A 24,176-nucleotide genomic window follows, 5' to 3' on the forward strand; every position below is an offset into this window, starting at 1 on the left:
CTATGTCTATACTGGGTGAACTTTACTCCTCTACATATATAACAACCAAAAGATATGAAAACTTACACCCTTAGGAAGTTCTTGTGATGAATAACTAAATTCTAACTTGAAAATGATGAAGAAAAGGATGAAAGGGGCTTTTGGAAGTAGGATTCTTGGTTTCCTCTCGAGATTTGCTGTGAAAAGGGTTGAAAAACTGATGGAATTGCTTAGCAAAGTCGAAGCTTATCTTTTATACATGAGGCGGCGCTTGGGCCGACATTCTCATCCGCCCGGGCGCGTAACCTTCGGCCCAAACTTTAAAAATTTAATGTACTGGCGCTCGGGCGGACATTCTCTTCCGCCCGGGCGAGGAAATTTTGGGAAAATTATTGTATAGGGGCGCTCGGGCGGTCATTTTCTTCTGCCGGGCAATGAACTTTCGGCCCTGCACACTGTTTCATCAAAGATCGTTCCAAAAACGTCTCTTTCTTTCATAATCTGAAAAAGTGGTAAACATGAAAGTTGTAGGCCTATATCTTAGCTTTCTAATGGTTGTGGCCTCACATAATTTGGATACATATTCAAATCATTATGCTAAAACTCGTAAAAACTGTCATATTTTCATCTCATTTCCTACAAACTTCCATTACACTACTTTTACCTACACATATTACTATCACTATTTAGACACATATTCATTCTCAATACACTATTAACAATCTAGAATTCATATTCAATCTCAATATCGATATCTCAATCAATATGTAAAACATAATGAGCTAATTAACTACATAATGCATGACATAAACGCATTATTATCATTTGTACGAGTAACCGGGCATTACATGGTACTTCCTCTTCTCCATATGATTTCTTAACTGAAAGGGACGCTCTGACAAAGACTCTTTTAACCATCTGATGTCTCAAATTATCTCAATCTCTCAATCCGTGAATGATGTAGAAGTCAAAAACTTTGCTGATTGGGTGCATTTCGACAACTTCAAAGCTTAAATGTTCAAGAGCCTAAGTGCCAGTGAATCCCAATTCCGATTGAACAAGGTCTATCAAACCCAAATAAAGAATCAAGTCATCAAATTTCAGCTCAGACTTCACGAAGTCAAGTTTTTATGGAAACTGAGCTGAAATTTGATGACTTGATTCTTTATTTGGGTTTGATAGACCTTGTTCAATCGGAATTGGGATTCACTGGCACTTAGGCTCTTGAACATTTAAGCTTTGAAGTTGTCGAAATGCACCCAATCAGGAGTTGAAAGCTCAAGTTGGTCAAGTTAGACATCATATGGATGAGCGGTTTGACACTTTGAGGGGTCAGTTGCAAGAATTTCTTGAGTATATGAAATGTGGTGATGCCAAAAAGAGGGAAATGGTAGACTTTAAAAAGGTTGAAAAGCATAAACGTCGAACTCAGAGAGACATCTATGAAGAATCGAATAGAGCATACGAAAGAGGAGAAAGGAAGAGGATGAGAAAATAAGTAGAGGAGGTGGAAGTGGTGAAGGTGGAAGCTACAGAAGATAGGTTTTTCTAATTTTTTGTGGGTGTATTAAGGTTTTTATATTTTTTAGGTGTATTAGGACTTAATTTTATGCAGCTGCAAAAATTTAATTTCATGTACTCAATAAAAATCATTCTTATTTTTCATCCATCGCCTATCTTGCTTAACTGTAAACTTCTTGTTTATTCTTGCAGCTTATTTTTGTCATCACCAAAAAAGAGACACTAGTTAGGATATTCTATTATCCTAAGTGTTGATGATTGGAAAAATAACACTGTCGAGCTGTTTCAAATCCAACTGCTCTTTTATTAAACATTCAGTTTTTCGTATAGCTGTATCATTTCAAACCATTTAGACCAGAGCATCAGAAGATCAAGTTGTTTTGGCAACAAAGTCAAGCTTCAATTGTCTAAACTTTAGCTGCAAAATTTCATCTGACAAATTGACAATCAGTACACGCGTTCAAACCGTTGAAAATCCAATTGCACTACCAATGGTAAAAAAACGAGTTATTTCAAATAGGATACTGAAAGTATATGCATTCAAAGTATGCCTTATTTAGAATGATTACACAATATCCTACCAACTTTCAAATGACAGAAAGTTGCATATTTTGGACATTGTATGTCAGCTTTAAGAAAAACAAGAGTTTAAAGTCGCAAAAGCACAAGGAAGATTAAATAAGCATTCAATGATACGTATTGTCACGTCCTGAGACCGGGGTTAGTCGACACCTACGTTGTTCAACAATCACATAATCGCCAAAAAACAAGCCTCGTAGTCCAGTATAATCCAAAACCAGTCTTTTTCATCATTAACTCAAAATAATCTTGTCTTACAACGATAAATTCTAAAACGAAATAAAATGTGCGGTACGTTGTACAACTTGAATCAAAACTTAAGAAGAACATAAGCGAGAAATCTTCATATCTCGAAACTTCATCACCAACCCCGAAGCATGTCTTATTCATCCTCGTCTACCTGATCTTCGTCTTATCTGGGGAGAGATGTAAGGGGTGAGTGTTTTGGGAAACACTCAGTAAGTGGGGGCTGATCGATTACCACAAGAACATATAAAGATAATTTAAAATCCATATTGCAAATAGATTTTCAAAACGTAGTATATCATATCATATCAGAATCGGAATCGAAATGTGAAACAGAGGTTATCAGAAAATTCAGAATAGAACAAACAAAAACACTATTATTCATCTCGTTATGCATGGTCAAATTGTCCCCCATATGTTAGTCCTCTAAGGGGTGATGCCAGAACACAGTTTTATACCCACTGATGGGGGCCAGAACATAGTTTTATACTCACTGATGGGAGCCAAACAGAATGTACAATCGTCGTTCCATATCAAACTTGAATCATAACAGTGTACCACAGAATCAGATGTATCAAACAGCACTTATCAGAAATTTTGAATGAACTCAGCAGAATCAAAGAACATCAGAAATAGAAGAACATATCGTACATTGATCGAGACTTTATGAAATATATGATAGCATTTTTTGAAAATGGTTTGAAACACATACAAGCATGTCATGAAATACTTATACAAAGTTTAAATTACAAAGAAATACATAGCAAAATCCCACTTACTCTTTGTTCAAATGTACGATTCGAAATTAACGATACTTGGGTAAAACTTGGGTCGAACACGGGCAGCACCTCGGTCACGATTTGGGCAGCACTTTTACAGCAATACAATGGCCGAATGCAGCCTCTTCTCTTTGCTTGAAGTGGTCGAGACTTATGAGTGATTTGGGAGGATTTTTTTTTTGGTGTGGTTTTACACTAAACCAAAGCCTCTATTTATAGGCCTCCAAGGGTAAGGTGAAGGGTCACTCCATTCAATGTCATTTATCTCATCTTAAATATCATTATTCATGGTCATTAACCTCCACTTAATGACACCTATTCATGACCATTAAGCTCATATTTAAAACACATATTCATGGTCATTAACCTCCTCTTAATGACACCTATTCATGAACATTAACCTCATATTTAATACACCTATTCATGATCATTAACCTCCTATTAATTATCATTATTTTTCTCTTAATATAGGTAGTTTAATGGTTGATTTATTGTGGTTTTAATTAGTCATTAAAATGGTGATAAATGGTTAATAATGAGGGGAAAAATGATTATTCAAATTTCCAAGATTATGATTGGATGGAACTCGAAAACATTGTGCCAAAATGAGCTTAAATTTCCTATGACATATACAGGTCTTCCCGTTGGAAGATTTCGGGTCTTTACATCCCTCCCTCCTTATTAGATGTTTCGTCCTCGAAACTTGAGTTAACTCGATGTAGATATGAAATGATTGATAAATTCGAAATTTAAATCCATGTTGAATGATCTGTGGCTCGAGTTCAATTAAGTCAAGGAAAAATTTAAACTTGAATCTTATAATACGAATACGGTAGATTTCAAAACACAAGTAGTGAGATGTAAAAACAAAAAAATATGGACGAGAGTGTCCTTATTCAAAAAGACATATGAGAGCTCAATCTAATAAGTAACGTTTCCGTCTTATATCTCCTCGTTAGCCAATTCTCCTTGTGCATTTAGTGGTTGCTGCATATGCTCGAGTGCAATTTGTTGGTTGGAGATTTATGCTAACAAGTTTTGGCTGTTGAGCTCAAGTTGTTGCACATAATTTCCCATTTCACGACGATATGCATTGAACTCCTGTTCATGTTGGTCACAAAACCATTTCCTAGCGTGATAGTGGTTGCACCAAGCTTCGGAGGTGGCAAACGTTTGTTGACCATACTTTTGTGGCTTTTGCAACTCTTCTTTGTAATCTTTGAGTTGTTTTTCTGCAAATTTCTTGTCGAAAGTGAGTTTTCCCACTTCTACTTGAAGGTGATCCCTAACTTCCTTCAACTACTCTTTGTCATGAAGTAAGATTGTAATGGTACCCCTAAGTTGCTCAATTTCATGCTCGAGGTTGCTAAAGGTCTTGGCTTGGATCATCATTTTCGATCACGAAGTTGAGAAATCTTTGTTCGAGACTAGCTAGAGGGATGGCTCGAAAATATGAGATGATTGTGAGTCTTGGTGTGACTTTCTTCATTAATGATAAGGTGTTTATATAGATACTTTAGAAAATATAGATGGTAACCTTTTTAAGGCCATTAATTGAATTTTAATTGTTATAATTAGTACTTAATTGAGTGCTAAATTTTGGGTTAATGAATGTTTTTACATTTCTAAAATAAGAAGTATTTAATCATGCGCCAATTATGAGATGAATTTTTCGAAAATAGGGCTAAGATGGATTAAAAATTGTTTAAAGAAAAATTATGGGTGAATGTAAAGATAAATTATAGTGTTTAAGGTAGCTTTCAAAATTTATAGATCGATAATGACATTCCAAAATTGAAGGTAGGTAAATGATGATGCTTGATTAAAAGAAGCATCATTCAATGAACAATTTTCGAACAATATATGAAAATTCAAAAATATGGGTATGATTGTATAAGAAACAAATAGATGAATAAATAAAATTCTAGAAAAAGACACGATATATAATCCACCCAAGAAATGTATTATATATTTAGTTCTTAATAGATAATTGGCAGCTTACAAAAGAGGACATAAAAAATTGAGATGTGAATTGTTCCTTTGTTCAAGAAGAATTTATATAAATTAAATTAGAGATTGAATACACAAAGATGAAAAGGTCCAATCAATTGCATAGATATTTATGTTGTTATTAATTTTATCAAACAAGAATAGTTTAAGACCATTCTTTAAAAAATGAAAATTTTGTTATTTGACATTAAAAATAGAATTGGGAATGATGTTTCAAATAAAGAACATATATTTTCAAGTTAAGAACATATATTTTTATGTGTACATATATTTGCTTAAAATCCTAAATATAATTTGTTAACCATACTTTTGTGACTCTTGCAACTCTTCTTTGTAATATTTGAGTTGCTTTTCCGCAAATTTCTTGTCGAAAGTGAGTTGTCCCACTTTTACTTGAAGGTGATCCCTAGCTTGCTTCAACTTCTCTTTTTCAAGAAGTAAACTCGTAATGGTACCCCTGTGTTGCTCGATTTCATGCTCGAGGTTGCTAAAGGTCTTGGCTTGGGTCATCATATTCGATCACGAAGTTGAGCAATCTTTGTTCGAGACTAGCTTGAGAGATGGCTCGAAAATATGAGATGATTGTGAGTCTTGGTGTGACTTTCTTCATTTATGATAAGGTGTTTATATAGATAGTTTAGAAAATATATATGGTAACCTTTTTAAAGCCATTAATTAAATTTTAATTGTTATAATTAGTACTTAATTGAGTTCTAAATTTTGGGTTAATGAATGTTTTTACATTTTTAAATATGAAGCATTTAATCACGTGCCAATTATGAGATAAAATTTTCAAAAATAGAGCTAAGATGGATTCAAATTTTTTTAAAGAAAAATTATGGGTGAATGTGAAGGCTAAATTATAGTGTTTAAGGTAGCTTTAAAAATTTATAGATCGATAATGACATTGCAATAATTGAAGGTAGGTAAATGATGATGCTTGGTTAAAAGAAGCATCATTCAATGATGAATTTTCGAACAATATATGAAAATTCTAAAATATGGGTAGGTTTGTATACAAACAAGTAGATGAATAAGTGAAATTCTTGAAAAGAGGCATGATATATTATCCATCAAAGAAATGTATTATATATTTAGTTCTTAATAGATAATTGACAGCTTACAAATGAGGACATAAAAAATTGAGATGTGAATTGTTCTTTTGTTCAAGAAGAATTTATATAAATTAAATTAGAGATTGAATACGCAAAGATGAAAAGGTCCAATCAATTGCATTGATATTTATGTTGTTATTAATTTTATCAAACAAGAATAGTTTATTTGACATTAAAAATAGAATTGGGAATGATGTTTCAAATCAAGAACATATATTTTCAAGTTAAGAACATATATTTTTATGTGTACATTTATTTGCTTAAAATCCTAAATATAATTTGTTAACCATACTTTTGTGACTCTTGCAACTCTTCTTTGTAATCTTTGAGTTTTTTTCCGCAAATTTCTTGTCGAAAGTGAGTTGTCCAACTTATACTTGAAGGTGATCCCTAGCTTCCTTCAACCCCTCTTTTTCATGAAGTAAACTCGTAATGGTACCCCTAAGTTGCTCGATTTCATGCTCGAGGTTGCTAAAGGTCTTGGCTTGGGTCATCATTTTCGATCACGAAGTTGAGCAATCTTTGTTCGAGACTAGCTAGAGGGATGTCTCGAAAATATGAGATGATTGTGAGTCTTGGTGTGACTTTCTTCATTCATGATAAGGTGTTTATATAGATAGTTTAGAAAATATATATGGTAACCTTTTTAAGGCCATTAATTCAATTTTAATTGTTATAATTAGTACTTAATTGAGTGCTTGGGTTAATGAATGTTTTTACATTTCTAAAATAAGAAGCATTTAATTACGTGCCAATTATGAGATGAAATTTTGTAAAATAGGGCTAAGATGGATTCAAATTTTTTTAAAGAAAATTTATGGGTGAATGTGAAGACTAAATTATAGTGTTTAAGGTAGCTTTCAAAATTATAGATTAAATAATGACATTGCAAAATTGGAGGTGGGTAAATGATGATATTTTGTTAAAAGAAGCATCATTCAATGATGAATTTTCGAACAATACATGAAAATTCTAAAATATGGGTAGGATTGTATACGAACAAGTAGATAAATAAATAAAATTCTAGAAAAGAGGCACAATATATAATCCACCCAAGAAATGTATTATATAATTAGTTTTTAATAGATAATTGGCAGCTTACAAACGAGGACATAAAAAATTGAGATATGAATTGTTCCTTTGTTCAAGAAGAATTTATATAAATTAAATTAGAAATTGAAGATACAAAGATGAAAAGGTCCAATCAATTGCATTGATTTTTTTGTTGTTATTAATTTTATCAAACAAGAATAGTTTAAGGCCATTTTTTAACAAATGAAAATTTTGTTATTTGACATTAAAAATAGAATTGGGAATGATGTTTCAAATCAAGAACATATATTTTCAAGTTAAGAACATATATTTTTATGTTTACATATATTTGCTTAAAATCCTAAATATAGTTTGTTGACCATACTTTTGTGACTCTTGCAACTCTTTTTTGTAATCTTTGAGTTTTTTTTTCGCAAATTTCTTGTCGAAAGTGAGTTGTCCCACTTCTACTTGAAGGTGATCCCTAGCTTCCTTCAACTCCTCTTTTTCATGAAGTAAACTCATAATGGTACCCCTAAGTTGCCCGATTTCATGCTCGAGGTTGCTAAAGGTCCTGGCTTGGGTCATCATTTTCGGTCACGAAGTTGAGAAATCTTTGTTCGAGACTAGCTCGAGGGATGGCTCGAAAATATGAGATGATTGTGAGTCTTGGTGTGACTTTATTTATTCATGATAAGGTGTTTATATAGATTCTTTAGAAAATATATATGGTAACTTTTTGAAGGCCATTAATTCAATTTTAATTCTTATAATTAGTACTTAATTGAGTGCTAAATTTTGGGATAATGAATGTTTTTACATTTCTAAAATAAGAAGCATTTAATTATGTGCCAATTATGAGATGAAATTTTTGAAAATAGGGCTAAGATGGATTCAAATTTTTTTAAAGAAAAATTATGGGTGAATGTGAAGACTAAATTATATTGTTTAAGGTAGCTTTCAAAATTTATAGATCGATAATGACATTGCAAAAATAGAAGATAGGTAAATGATGATGCTTGATTAAAAGAAGCATCATTCAATGAAGAATTTTCGAACAATTTATGAAAATTCTAAAATATGGGTAAGATTGTATATGAAACAAATAGATGAATAAATAAAATTCTAGAAAAAAGACACGATATATAATCACCCAAGAAATGTACTATATATTTAGTTCTTAATAGATAATTGGCAGCTTACAAATGAGGACATAAAAAATTGAGATGTGAATTGTTCCTTCGTTTAAGAAGAATTTATATAAATTAAATTAGAGATTGAAGACACCAAGATGAAAAGGTCCAATCATTTGCATTAATATTTATGTTGTTATTAATTTTATCAAACAAGAATAGTTTAAGACCATTTTTAAACAAATGAAAATTTTGTTATTTGACATTAAAAATAGAATTGAGAATGATGTTTCAAATCAAGAACATATGTTTTCAAGTTGATAACATATATTTATATGTGTACAAATATTTGCTTAAAATTCTAAATATAATTTGTTAACCATACTTTAGTGACTCTTGCAACTCTTCTATCTCAGGCTAAGGAACCTACAGTTCTGGAACCTACGGCTCTGATACCATCTGCTGTGGGGATCCGGACGCTAATTCATTTCTTAATCAATTTTGGAAATAATTAGATCAATTAATAAACATGGTCTAAATTTTTTTTTTAAATTACAAATGCGGAAACGTAATGTAATCTATCTGATACACATGCCAACATAAAAGTACAAGTCTTGTACAACATCTCTTGATCTCAACCTAGGGTTCAACAACTATACATCAAGTGCTGAATCCTATTCTGCTTCTGGGTCCGGATCTCCACGCTAACGTATAATCTCTCATCTTCATCTTGACCCTGAACCTGTCCCACCTGTTGTCATGCACACATAAAAACAAGAAAACAGCCTGATAACTCCGGTGAGAAATATATCCCAGTATAAATCATGTATACATGCATTTCATATAAACAGATATAAAAGCATGAAACAGATATTCATAACATGTATCACAATCAGAAACATGAATCAATATCAAACTATAAATCATACTCTGAACATGTACCACAATAAGGAACATGAATCAGTATCAACCAGTAAAGCACACTCTGTGACTCTTAGACTCAGACTCGACTCATTCCTAATCTAGGGATCCCGATCTGAATAATAACGTAACAATCTCTCACCTACTCTGCCGATCACAGTGACGGTACGTTCTTATTACGGACTTTGGTCCTGTCAATATCGAATCTCGGCAATAGAAGGCGCTCCTCTATTAAGCATCATCGATATGACCAAACGTCCGGTGTCTTGGCGAATCAGCCGAAGACTTGGCACATCAGCCAATGACTAGGCACATCAGCCCATGACTAGGCACATCAGCCCATGACTTAGTACATGCTTTGCTATGATTCTATAGACTAAGCATATCAATCTCAGACATTGCAACATATCAAGGCAATGACAATTCAGTATGTGATTTTGGGAAACTCAAGTTAAATCAAACTCGAGTTGTGCAATCCCGAATCAACATTAATTTATACCTTTCTCTTCTCGGTCTGACGAAGTCGAAGTCTCGAATTCCGATATGTCCATATCAATTTGACAATGACAATATCGAATATACTGTGTCAATGTACAACTCAATTCAAGACCTGTTCTGATCAATACTCAAATAAAGACATAATCTGATCAATGTCAACTATACAACGATACAAACTCAATCAATAGCGAATCTGATTAATATCAATCTACTGATATTTCGACGGCATACCAATACAATCTCAATAACCCCGTCAATCCCAACATCACAGATATAGTAACACGGCTCATAATCAATATCAGTACAACTCATAATCTCAACAATAACAGATCATAATCTCAAATCTGTACTATCTCGATCATATCAATTCTGAAAATCATAACAATTCTATAAACAGTTTGTTCTTCGATCTGACTTCAATTATATACTGATCAGTATACCCAGAACACATAATAATAAGCAAATCACGATTTCCCCAATATCATAATTTCAAACCATGTCTAAACGTAACAAAACTTATGTCTAGTTGAAGCTCTCGTCGATAGGAACTCAGTACTGTAGTCGGATTAAAATTCGGACGGACGGATCGTTCGTAAATCAAATTCTTACGTGAAGCTTACAATTTCTCCAGAACTTCATTTCCTTTCCCTTTTTTGTTTCTGAAGAAAGTGGGATACATATGTATATATATATCATGCATGAGAGAGACCATGTGGCTCAATGTGCATACTGCACGTCTCGCTCATATGCGCGACCCCCGTCGGCGCATATGCGCAAGACATTCTGTCTCGGCGCGTGAGTTCTCGGTAGCTCGCGCATATGCGTGCACCATCGCCACGCATATGCTCGAGGTTCTATGGACATCACATTTAGCTTCTGTACAACTCGCGCATATGCGCGCACACTTCTCGTGCATATGCGCGAGGTCTTCTGCCACTGTCGCGCATATGCGCGGCTCCTTGTCGCGCATATGCGCGAGGTGTTCTGTCCTCGCACATAATTTCAAAGCTTCTTTCGGCTATCCCGGTCTGATCCGTTCCGTCTATAAACACATCTCCATTATCAACAAATCATATCAGATCACAATAATCATAATCTCGGGTCTTACATTTCTCCCCCCCTAAGATCTGATTTCATCCCCGGAATCACAGGCAATTCAATCAGATATCATAAGGAATGGAGAATAGAAACTAAATAACGAGACTCACATCCGTAAAACAACTCGGGAAATCTCGGTCTCATGTCTGATTCGGTTTCCCATGTAGCTTTTTCGATGTCATGACGACTCCACTGAACTTTCACAAGCGTAATAGTCTTCGTTCTGAGCTGCTTTTCTTTACGATCAAAATCCGAATCGGTTCTTCGAAGTAACTCAGTGTCTCATCCAGCTCGGCCCCGTCTGGCTAAATACATGTGAAGCATTAGGAAGATATTTCTTCAATAATGATACATGAAAAACATAATGTATTCCAAATAACGAAGGCGATAACATGAGTTGATAGGCACGATCTCCTATCTTCTCGAGAATCTCGTACGGCCCAATATAACGTGAAGACAACTTCCCTTTCTTGCGAACTCTGACAACTCCTCTGAAAGGTGAAATCTTCAGGAATACTCGGTCTCCTGTCTCCAATACCAATGGTCTACATCGAACATTGGCATATTTGGCCTGTCAGTCTTAAGCTGCCTTCATTCTTTTCTGAATCAGCTTCACTTTCTCAGTCATATCTCTGATCATATCAGGTCCAATCTCAAGAACCTCAGAGATATCATCTCAACAAAGAAGGGCTATGCATTTCTTACTGTACAATGCTTCAAACGGTATCATCTCCATACTCGTTTGATAGCTCTAGTTATATAACAATTCACAAAGTGACAAAGATTCCTGCCAACTAGTGCTAAAATCAAGCACTATCGTTCTAAGCATATCTTCAAGTGTTTGGATAGTCTTCTCTGACTATCCATCAGTCTGTGGATGATTTGTGGTACTCAGATGTAACCTCGTACCTAGAGCCTGCTGTAAACTCTGTCCAAAGTGCGAAGTAAACCGAAGATCACGGTCTGATACAATCGAATTCGGCACTTCATGCAATCTGACCACCTTTCTGACATAAATCCCTATCATCTGGTCATATCTGTACATCATTCTTGTACGAAATAAACATGCTGATTTGGTCAATCTGTCAATCACAACCCAAATCACATCGCACTCTCGGAAAGATCTCGGTAGCTTCGTCACAAAATTCATAGAAATGTGGTCCCATTTCCATTCAGAAATAGACAAGCTATGTAACAGATCTTCTGGTTTCTTGTCTTTCTGTCTTTACCTGTTGGCAATTCACACATTTCGATACAAATTCTGTAATATCTGATTTTATCTGTTTTTCTCAAAAACTGTCTTTTCAAATCATTGTACATTTTCTGCCATCAGGATGAACGCTGAATCGACTGCTATGTGCTTCTGACAACATCTGTCGTTTCAAATCTGAAATATTCAGCACACAAAACGATTATTATATATAACACACTGTCACAAACCTGTTATTCTGATCGATGCCCTGCTCTGACTGTCGATATCGAGTTCTGAATATTCTGATCAACTTTCTGAACTGCTTTAATTCTCAAAAATCAGCTCTGATTCGGCCTGATAGCATATAATCTCAACGATTTACAATCTGTTTCAAACAAGAATTCAGAACAACTGCAATATTCAATCAGATTCGAAACACAAATCATCGATACTGATCTGCTAAACTCATAAAACTGCAATTTCTGATAATGCTATCGGTCTCAGCCAACTGATCACGACTTCAACTGTGCTAAGATCAACCGATATACTATCTTCGGATCTAACATATTCCGAATAAAATCTGTCTCGGCCAAGATTCACATCTCAACAGTTTCAGTATACAACATTTCACTTCTCAGAATATTCAATACAATTTTCAATTGTTCGATCTGATCAGTCATATGCTTCAAATATCTCAGGATATCATAGATGAAATAATCATAGATAAAACGAGCATAAAATCATCAGAATACTTTTGAACATAGGGTTCATCAACCCACAAATATAGCTGGGGTATTCCAAATAGAAACACTCAATCAGATGTAACTCTCGGCTAGAAATCTTCTAACTGGTCTTTCAAGTCTTTCAATTCAATAAGTACTATCTGTTCAGTATTTCAAAAATAAAAATAAGAATTGTACCTGGTATGCATTCAATACTGAAGTCTATCTCTCTGACTAAAATCATTTCTGAATCTCATCTGAGCACCCATCAGCAATTTCATATACCACTGGCAATTCAGCCAATGATAGGCTCGATTTTAGTATGTCAACTGAATACATAAGGAATCCCTCCGTTCCCTTCTGTAATAATCGAGTCATCAACATCACAGATATCAAAGGAATTCTAGATCTAGAATCCCTACCGTAAAATTTCCGTTCATTAGCCATATCGGGTCTGAATCTTACAATCTTCTGGAATTAATCAACGGTAGCTCTGTACTCGGTCAGCATATCAATATCAATAGTGCAGTCAAAATCAGACAGCTCAAGTTCAATGCAATCTAACTCAATCTCATATCTGTCATACTGTAGCATACAAGGTCTAACAGCTGTCACTGATACAAAACCTCTCCTCAACGAAAAATCAGTACTACAGCAGATAACAACTCAATAGACAAAGCATATATCAATGCAATTTATTCAATGATAATCGTATAGGATGTATGAGTATCTCTCAATACATACACAGAATGATCATAAAAGAACAGATACCTGCCACTATATCATCAAGTGCATCCAGGGTATGTTCCTCGGTCACTGCAACCATTCTGACTTTTTTCTGGCCCTGTTTGTGACTGAAGAGTCGTCGGTGGTTTCTGAAAGGAGTGAACGGTAGATACTCGTCTATCTGTCTGAGCCACTGATCCAGATGACACTGCTCCCTGAGATCTTCGGGAACCTCTCTGTGGACATACTCTAGCAAAATGTCCTGGCTGACGACATATGTTGCAACTACCAAATACACCTCGACATTGCTCTGTGGAATGTCTTCCTCCTCAAGTTCTGCAATAAACTCTTGTATAGCTCTGGCTAGAACTTCTGGAGCTAGATGAACTACTTCCTAGTTTCTTAAACTATTTCTTTCGAGTTTTCAGGAAATCTTTCTTTCCCCCACTACTACTGTCACTATCAAATCTAGACAGTGATTGCAAGAATTGAGCTGGAGGTTGTTGGTTCTGGGGGTGAGCAACATACGACATTCCTCGCTGTTGAATCAAACTTGTCTTAGCTCCCTTTGCCCTGTTCAAGGCGTTAGCAAAATAATGGGGTCGTTCCACATTTACCACTGCAGATATTTCAGGATTCAATCCGCTGATGAACTGATCAACTACAGCTTTATCATTCCCAGTCACCTGAGGAGCAAAATGTAGTAAAGTAGAGAATTTTTCCACGTATTCTTCAATATTCAGCTGGCCCTGTTTCAAGTTGGCAAACTCTGTACTCTTATTTTGTCGGTACGATACTGGGAGAAATCTTTTATGAAACTCAGCTTTAAAGATTTTCCACGTAATCACGGTACCATGCTGTTCTAATGCTTCTTTGGTTGCGATCCACCAACTTTTTGCTACCTCGTGTGACTGGTGCCCAATCAGTTTAACTCTACATTCATCTGGGTAGTCAAGTGAATCAAACATCATTTCTATGTCATCTAGCCAACTCTCCCAATCATCAGATGTCTCAGTACCCTTTACAATCGGCGGCTGAAATGACTGAAACCTCATCAACATTGCTTCCATCGGAGTTTCTGACACATCCATCTGACTAGTCGAAGTATTACCCGGTTCTGGGATTCTTCGAGGAGGTATATCTGATTACCAAAAGAATTAGTAATCAAATACAACAAACCTGTTTCAGCCCTCCTCTGATCATCTTACTGCTGATCAAGAATCGGTTCTGATTCATTCTCAAATAATACATATTACATCAAATCAAATCATTCAGGTAAACATGTATTAAATAAAGCAGTAAAACATGCTAGCAATAAAAAGCAAGGAAAGAAAACTCATTCTACCCCGCTCACTAGCTTCTATCTCAGGTTAAGGAACCTACAGTTCTGGAACCTACGGCTCTGATACCACCTGCTGTGGGGACCCGGACGCTAATTCATTTCTTAACCAATTTTGGGAATAATTAGATCAATTAATAAATAGGGTCTATTTTCTTTTTAAATTACAAATGCGGAAGCGTAATGTAATCTATTTGATACACATGCCAACATAAAAGTACAAGTCTTGTACAACATCTCTTGATCTCAACCTAGTGTTCAACAACTATACATCAAGTGTTGAATTCTATTATGCTTCTAGGTCCGGATCTCCATGCTAACGTATAATCTCTCATCTTCATCTTGACCCTGAACCTGTCCCACCTGTTGTCATGCACACATACAAACAAGACAACAGCCGGATAACTCCGGTGAGAAATATATCTCAGTATAAATCATGTATACATGCATTTCATATAAACATATATAAAAGCATGAAACAGATATTCATAACATGTATCACAATCAGAAACATGAATCAATATAAAACTAAAAATCATACTCTGAACATGTACCACAATCAGGAACATGAATCAGTATCAACTAGTAAAGCACACTCTGTGACTCTTAGACTCGAACTCGACTCATTCCTAATCTAGGGATCCCGATCTGAATAAGAACGTAACAATCTCTCACCTACTCTGCCGATCGCGGTGAAGGTACGTTCTTATTACGGACTTTGGTCCTGTCAATATCGAATCTCGGCGATAGAAGGCGCTCCTCTTCTAAGCATCATCGATATGACCAATTGTCCGGTGTCTTGGCGAATCAGCCGAAGACTTGGCACATCAGCCAATGACTAGGCACATCAGCCCATGACTTAGTACATGCTTTGCTATGATTCAATAGACTAAGCATATCAATCTCAGACATTGCAACATATCAAGGCAATGACAATTCAGTATGTGATTTTGGGAAACTCAAGTTAAATCAAACTTGAGTTGTGCAATCCCGAATCAATATTAATTTATACCTTTCTCTTCTCGGTCTGACGAAGTTGAAGTCTCGAATTCCGATCTGTCCATATCAATCTGACAATGACAATATCGAATATACTGTGTCAATGTACAGCTCAATTCAAGACCTGTTCTGATCAATACTCAAATCAAGACATAATCTGATCAATGTCAACTATACAAAGATACAATCTCATTCAATAACGAATCTGATTAATATCAATCTACTTGTTGGAAACTAAATTCCTGCGTTTGACAAAATATGAATCAACTGAAAAATACGAACCAACTAATCGAGTAAACTGAACTCAGCAACTGAACTTAATAACTGAAATCAACTGACTGATCAGTTGGAAACTGATTAGTTGATATATTCAGCCTGATGCTAAGCACTCTTCAACTGAACGTGTCTCGGGAAAGAACATAGCAGATTGCAACTGAATGTGGGACGACACACTTAGAACAACGCATTTCGGCGAAAGCAATTAAGAGGCCGCATCACAATAAATGAAGCAAACAATGCCCAAGGAATAATCAAGAAGAATTTAATGGATTCAAAGATTCAAATTCATCTCAAGTTACCGTTGGAAGGGAAGCTTATAAATATGACAGAAGAACAGCTAAAAAGAAAATGAGATTATTCTATTCAAAAGCCTGCTGTTACTCTGCCAAAATCTTAGCTCACTCTTACTTGATATATTTGTAGTAGTTAAGGCTACAATTTGAGCTCACTAGTAAGTTGTAAAAATCGTTGAAATTTGATAGTACTAAGATCAGTTACGCACTGAGAACATCCTGTTAAACTAAGAGTTTCAGTTTTGGCAGTGTTAAGTCCAAACTGAAGTGGGTCAGTACAATTCTTGTATTTGATCAAAGTCTTTTAGTGGATATCCTATCCGTGAGATAGAAGGGGTGACGTAGGAGTAATTAAATTCTCCGAACATCCAGAAACAACTCTTGCCTACTTTATTTCAGTTTCGTATTCTATCTTTCAGTCAGTTATTTTCCGCAACTACTTTAGTTTAACTGATTGTCATTGACCAACAAGATTTCGAGAATCAGTTTGTCACCAAATTGAACTCAAAATTCGAAAAGATCAGTTTTAATTGTGAGTGTTATTCAACCCCCCCTTCTAAACACTCTTGATACGTTAATCGATCCTATCAAGTGGTATCAGAGCGGTTGAATCTTGTTCTTGAATACTTTTGATCTATAAACTTGTCAGCATGACTTCATTCAACAAAATTCCTATGTTCTCCAGAGAAGAATTTGATGATTGGAAAATCAGAATGCAGGCTCATTTAGCTGCACAAGATGATGACATGTGGTATGTCATAACTGATGGACCCATGAAGATTCTAAAAGCAAATACAACAGTTGCCATAACAGAAGGAGCACCACAAAGAATAGAAAAGCCCAGAGATGAATGGACAACTGAAGATAAAAGAAAAGCGAATCTTGATAATGTGGCTAAAGGCATTCTGTACAAAACGCTAGACAAAGTAACCTTCAGCAAAATAAAGATGTGTAAAACAGCCAAAGAAATTTGGGAGAAGCTGATCCAGCTGTATGAAGGAAATGATCAAACCAAGGAAAATAAACTTTCTGTTGCTATGCAAAAGTTTGATAACATCAAAATGAAAGCAGGAGAATCGATGCACGAGTATGATGAAAGAGTAAGCAGTGTCATCAATGAGTTAAATGCACTTGGAAAAGTGTATACCAACAAAGAGATTGCACTAAAGATAATGAGAGGTCTTCCCAAGGAATGGGATGTCTAAACCATGGCAATGAGGGAGTCCAAAGATCTAAACCAGATTGAACTTCATGATTTATTTGCTGATTTAAAGGCTTATGAGTTCAAGCTGCAGACCAGAGAAGGAGAACCATCCACCCCTGCAGCCACAACTGCTCTAGCTGCTGTCAGAACTGAACCAATCAGTTCAGTCGAAAAATCTGCTGATCAGTTGAGTAATGATGCTATGTCATTGTTCATCAAAAAATTTGGAAGGTTCATGAGAAAGAATCAAGGGAACTTCCAGAATCCATACCAAAGGAACAATTCCAAAGATGAACTAAATGCCTGCTATAACTGTGGCAAATCAGGTCACTTTATTGCTGATTGTCCTAAACCCAAGAAGGACAGTCAAGGCTCAACTGATAGAAGAAAGAAATCATATGAACACAAAAGAAGACCCAAGGAAGATAAGAATTCCTTCAGAAAGAAACATGAAGTACTCTTAGCTGAAGAAAACAAATCCAAATGGGCAGAAACTGACAGTGAGGAGTCAGAACCAGAAAGCTCATACAGCTCCAGTGATGATGAGGAAGTCAAGTGTTTGATGGCTAATGATGCAGAAGAAGAGTCATCTAGCCAACAGGTATTTGATTTCAGTTCAACTGATTTTACACGAGAAGAACTCATTCTATCACTACATGACATGGTAAATGAGTATCAAAAACTTGCATCATCATTTGAAAAAATCAAAGCAAAGCAAACTGATCCCACAGACAATAAAACCAAAACTGATGAATCAGTTGATGGGTTGAGTCTAAAAAGGGAGATTGGTAAGTTAAAAGCAGAGAGAAATAAAAATCAGTCATTAATCCAGAGGTTGATGCTTGAAAACTCAAAACAGACTGAGCTCATTCAGTCTTGGAACAAGTCATCAACTGCACTAAGTGAGATACAGAATTCACAAAAATCAGTTTCTGATAAAACTGGTTTATGGTTCAACACTCAAGGAGAAATGTATCCAAAAGATACTCAACCAAAGCTAACAATAGACAAAGGGAAATATATTCACTTTGTCAAATCAGCAGTGGTACAGGAACAAATTAAGCCCAGTAAACTGATTGAGCAACCTACTAAGAATATGAACAAGGCTAGAAGATATGAGATTGGTTATAGTAAAAAATTCTCAACTGATTCACAAAGTCAGTCATCGAAGAGGTTTTACAAAAACTATTCGAATGGCTATTCCAATTACTATAACTGCAAGCCAGTTTAGAAGAGATATAGACTGAACAATCAGTTGAATAAAGCTAAAACACATATTGTATCATCCGTACACTACACAAGCACACAAAAGCCGAGAAAGACCATTTGGAATACAGCTACTGGAAAGTCTGTTAGACTAATCCAAGTATGGGTTCCTAAGGGACTAATCAGTTCAGGACCCAAATAGATATGAGTACCAAATTATATTATGTGTGTGACTGCAGGTAATAGGTGCAAACAAGAACTCAATATGGTATTTGGACAGTGGATGTTCGCGACATATGAAAGGAGATGCAAGTGTGCTATCTCAACTGATCAAATATAGTGGTCCAAATATCAGTTTTGGAGACAATTCCAAAGGTAGAACCGTGGGTAAGGGTAAGCTTATCCATGGTAACTTTACTTTTAAAGATGTTCTATTAGTAGAAAACCTGAAGTATAACTTGATCAGCATCAGTCAGTTATGCGACAGTGGATTCTCAGTATATTTTGACAAAAACTCATGTTCAGTCAAAACTTCAACTGATGAAATCATACTAACTGGCAAACGTTGTGGAAACACATATAAAGTCAGTTGGAATGATCAAACTTATGCATCAGTTTGTTTTATTGCTTCCAAATCATCTAAAAACTGGTTGTGGCACAAGAGACTAAGTCATCTAAACTTTAAATCCATTGCCTATCTGAGTAAACATGATCTTGTAGCTGGTTTGCCCAAAATAGAATTTTCAAAAGAAAAACTTTGCTCAGCATGTCAGTATGGTAAACAAGTACGATCTTCTTTTAAAAACAAGGGTTGTAAATCTTCATCCCGATGCTTAGAACTGTTGCACATGGATCTCTTTGGTCCTATACCACTCATGAGCTTAGGGGGAATGAAATACACCTTGGTAGTCGTAGATGATTTTTCAAGATTTACTTGGGTTATTTTTCTCAAATCTAAAGACCATACTGCTTTACAACTAATAAAGCTCTTCAAAAGACTTTTAAATGAAAAATCGGTTGGAATTGATCGAATCAGATCAGATCGAGGAACTGAATTCATCAATCAAACTCTTTCAAATTTTCTAGAGAATGCTGGAATTAAGCATGAGCTCTCAGCAGCCAAAACTCCTCAGCAAAATGGTGTAGCTGAGAGAAGAAATCGGACCCTTAAAGAAGCTGCTAGAACAATGCTTGCTGATTCTGGTATTTCTCAAAGGTTTTGGGCAGAGGCAGTAAACACTGCGTGTTATACTCAGAACAGATCAATGATTAATAAGAATCATATGAAAACACCATATGAGATCTGGCATGGAAGAAAAAGTATAATTACTTATTTCAAAATATTCGGTTACAGATGTTTTATCCTTGATAATGGTAAAAATTATTTAAAAGCGTTTGATGCTGAATCTGCAGAGGGAATATTTCTTGGATACTCATCAGTTAGTATAACTTATAGAGTCTTCAACAAAAAAACCCTAAATGTTGAAGAATCTGCTCATGTTGATTTCGATGAAACTGAACTAACTAATAATCCAACTGATCAAATTGAGCTAGTTGATCGATTCACAGATATCAGTTTGGAGGATGATGATGAAAAAGACAATCATATTAATCAAAACAATCTCCAAACACCCGAACCAGAAGTGTCAGATCAATCAGCTGAACAAGAAGCCATTCCTAATGATCAGTTGATAGAGCATAATGATAACATTCAAATACCAGTTGACGAAGCACCAACTGAGACTGAAAACTATGTTCAGTTATCAACTGAAGAAATTGCTGATACAACAAATACTGAGTACAGATGGAGAAAATCACATCCACCTGAGCTGGTAATAGGAAATCCATATGATCCAGTAAGAACTCGCAATCAAATGCTAAATTTATTTATCTATTCAGCTTTTGTATCACAACTAGAACCAAAGAAAACTGATGAAGCTCTTGCTGATCCTAACTGGGTAAATGCAATGCAAGAAGAGTTAAATCAGTTCATTCATAACAATGTCTGGAACTTACTTCCAAGACCAGTTTCAAAAACTGTTATAGGTACAAAATGGGTGTACAGGAATAAACTGAACGAGGATGGTTCAGTTGTGCGCAATAAAGCGAGACTAGTAGCACAAGGATATAGGCAAGAGGAAGGAATTGACTATGATGAGACATATGCTCCAGTTGCTAGACTGAAAGCAATCAGAATGTTTCTTGCTTATGCATCATACAAGAACTTCAAAGTCTATCAAATGGATGTCAAAAGTGCATTCCTAAATGGGCAGCTACAAGAGGAAGTATATGTTGAACAACCCCCATGTTTTGTAAATCACAACTTTCCTGATCATGTATATCATTTGAACAAAGCCTTATATGGTCTTAAACAAGCTCCCAGAGCTTGGTACGAAACTCTTTCAAAATTCCTAACTGATCATGATTTTTCTTTTGGATCAGTTGATAAGACCTTGTTCAAATTTACTAAGAATGATCACATTTTATTAGTTCAAATTTATGTTGATGATATCATATTTGGGTCAACTAACCCCAAAGTATGCGAGAAATTTGCTAAGCTAATGCAGGATAAGTTTGAAATGAGCATGATGGGTGAACTGACATTCTTTCTTGGACTACAAGTGAAGCAACTGGAAACTGGCATATTCATCAGTCAGACTAAATATACAAAGGAGCTGCTGAAGAAATTTGGCATGGAATCATGTTCAGCTGCAAATACTCCCATGAGCTCATCAGTAAAATTAAACACTGATCAAGGGGGAATATCAGTTGAGGCGACATTATATCGAGGTTTAATAGGGTCATTGTTATACCTAACTGCCAGTCGCCCTGATATTGTATTTGCTGTGTGTATGTGTGCTAGATTTCAAGCAAATCCTAAGCAATCACATTTCTCAGCTGCTAAAAGAATTTTGAAATATCTTAAGGGCACACAAAATGTTGGGTTATGGTATTCTAAAGACTCTACTTTCAATTTAGTTGGATATTCAGATGCAGATTATGCAGGATGTAAGCTTGATCGTAAAAGTACAAGTGGATCTTGTCAGTTTCTAGGAGACAGGCTGATCTCTTGGTTCAGCAAGAAGCAGACATCTATAGCTACCTCAACAACTGAAGCAGAATACCTTGCTGCTGGTAGTTGCTGTGCACAACTGAGAGATTATGGAGTAATTACAAATAATTCGCCCATATTTTGTGACAATACGAGTACAATTGTCATCACCTATAATCCAGTTCTTCACTCAAGGACAAAGCATATAGATGTCAGACACCACTTCATCAGAGATCATGCTTTGAAGAAGGACATTAGAATGAGTATATATCAACTGAGCAACAAGCAGCTGACATTTTCACCAAACCATTACCCGAGACTAAGTTTTCTCACTTTCGCAATATTCTTGGTTTAATTGATCTGTCTTAAAATTATTACTCATGTTGCTTTACTAATAGAATTATTTGCAGAAAATAAGAACTCAAAAAATTAAAAATAATACTTTATTAAGAATACCATCGATCCCAATTTACAGAAGATATCATAGAACCAACTGAATCCTGCCATTCTCTAATCCAATCATTCAACTCATAAATTTGGATTCTAGAAAATGACCTAGTTGTAGAAATCTTCTCAATCACATGCCATTCCTTCCATAACATTGCTTCTAACAGACATTTGTCATCAATCAAATCTGTAACATGCCTAACTTCAAAACGATCAATGTATTTTCTTGCTGTTGCTGCTTGAGCACGAGTAGGAACAACACCAATATTACTTACCCTCTGCAAATCGTGAATCTTGAACCATGTTGACATCACTTTCATCAAGACATATTCTTCTATTGTCTTCTTCAACTCTTCTAAATAAGGACTTATTTGCTCATCAACTTGAATATGCGAACTACTGCATGCATCAGAGTTACTTGAATCCGACATATTGAACTGTTATTATCACATTCTAATCATCTTATTTATAGACAGATGAAACTTAAATGTTGAGGAAACTGAAGAGACTCAAATCAACCGAATCGTTTTTCTCATTTACCGAGGCTTCTTAACTATTAGTTGTTCATTATCAACTGATATCAGTTTGACATTTATTAATTAACGCTTAACCAATCATCAGTTCGTCTGTTTATGTCGCAATTCATATAACTAATGAAACTTATTACTTGCAGGAAAAATAAAAACAAAGTTAAACCAAAATAAATGTTTTATTCAACCATAAATATTTGCTTGGATTACATTTTCATATTTTTCCTCTATATCATCTATCCACATTCTCAACCAAACGGATAGAGATGAGGAAGATGTCTTGAGAAAGCTGTGAGAAGAAGCTATGCGATTAAGGATCTCCAGTTCCTTTCGAAGCATCAGCTGATAGATACGACCATCCGTAAAGATGTCCACTCACACAGCTATGTGCAAGTGCTCCCGCACTTCTCTCAACTCTGCCATCAGTTTGGGAGTGGTAGCCTCTCCAGAATTATACAGGAACGCAAGCTCCTGTAACTTTTCCCAGTAGGAAAGACTCTTGTAGAAGACTTCGTCTTCTATAACAGCCTTCCTAGCTTCCAGAGAAAATGGCGAAGCACTCGAGCTACTCGCATCTGCCATTCTTTCGCCTTGAATGTTTTCACCAATATGACTGAAACTAACCGTGTTACCTCTATTTATAGTAGAATATCAAGGAAGCTGAAGGGTCGTCAACGTTTCAGCAAACGATAATCTTTCTGACCTTTAAACTTATCTATATCGTCTCTTTAATTATTCTATGAACCGATTAAGGGGGAATATCAGTTTTGAAGAGGTTAACTGAGAAGACAATTGTTTGTGAACTCTCAACTGAAATGAATCAGTTTCCCAACTGATCGTTCAGCTGGATATTTTACAAATCTTCTCACATAAGTTAACAAATTTAAAACTTATTATATTTTAAATCAACTGACGTGACTGCAGTTTCATAACGTGGCATATTTTAAACCGTTCATCTTTTTCAAAAACCTACAACACACGTACACATAGTTTTACTCAAAATTTTTAATGGACTGACACGTGTCCCGAATTTGAACAGTCACGAACAATTGTACTAAGCCCGCTTCAAATCAGCTTTCTTCTTGCACATACAATCAGTTTCTAAGAACATACTAATTCCAGAGCTTATCGTTTACGAATTTCATATCATTTTATCAAAATGGCGAATCAAACTCCTGCTATAATTGAGTGCTAAATTTTGGATTAATGAATGTTTTTACATTTCTAAAATAAGAAGCATTTAATCATGTGCCAATTATGAGATGAAATTTTCGAA

Source organism: Primulina tabacum, chromosome 14 (genome assembly GCF_025594145.1).
Source record: "Primulina tabacum isolate GXHZ01 chromosome 14, ASM2559414v2, whole genome shotgun sequence".
Classification (NCBI taxonomy): Eukaryota; Viridiplantae; Streptophyta; class Magnoliopsida; order Lamiales; family Gesneriaceae; genus Primulina; species Primulina tabacum.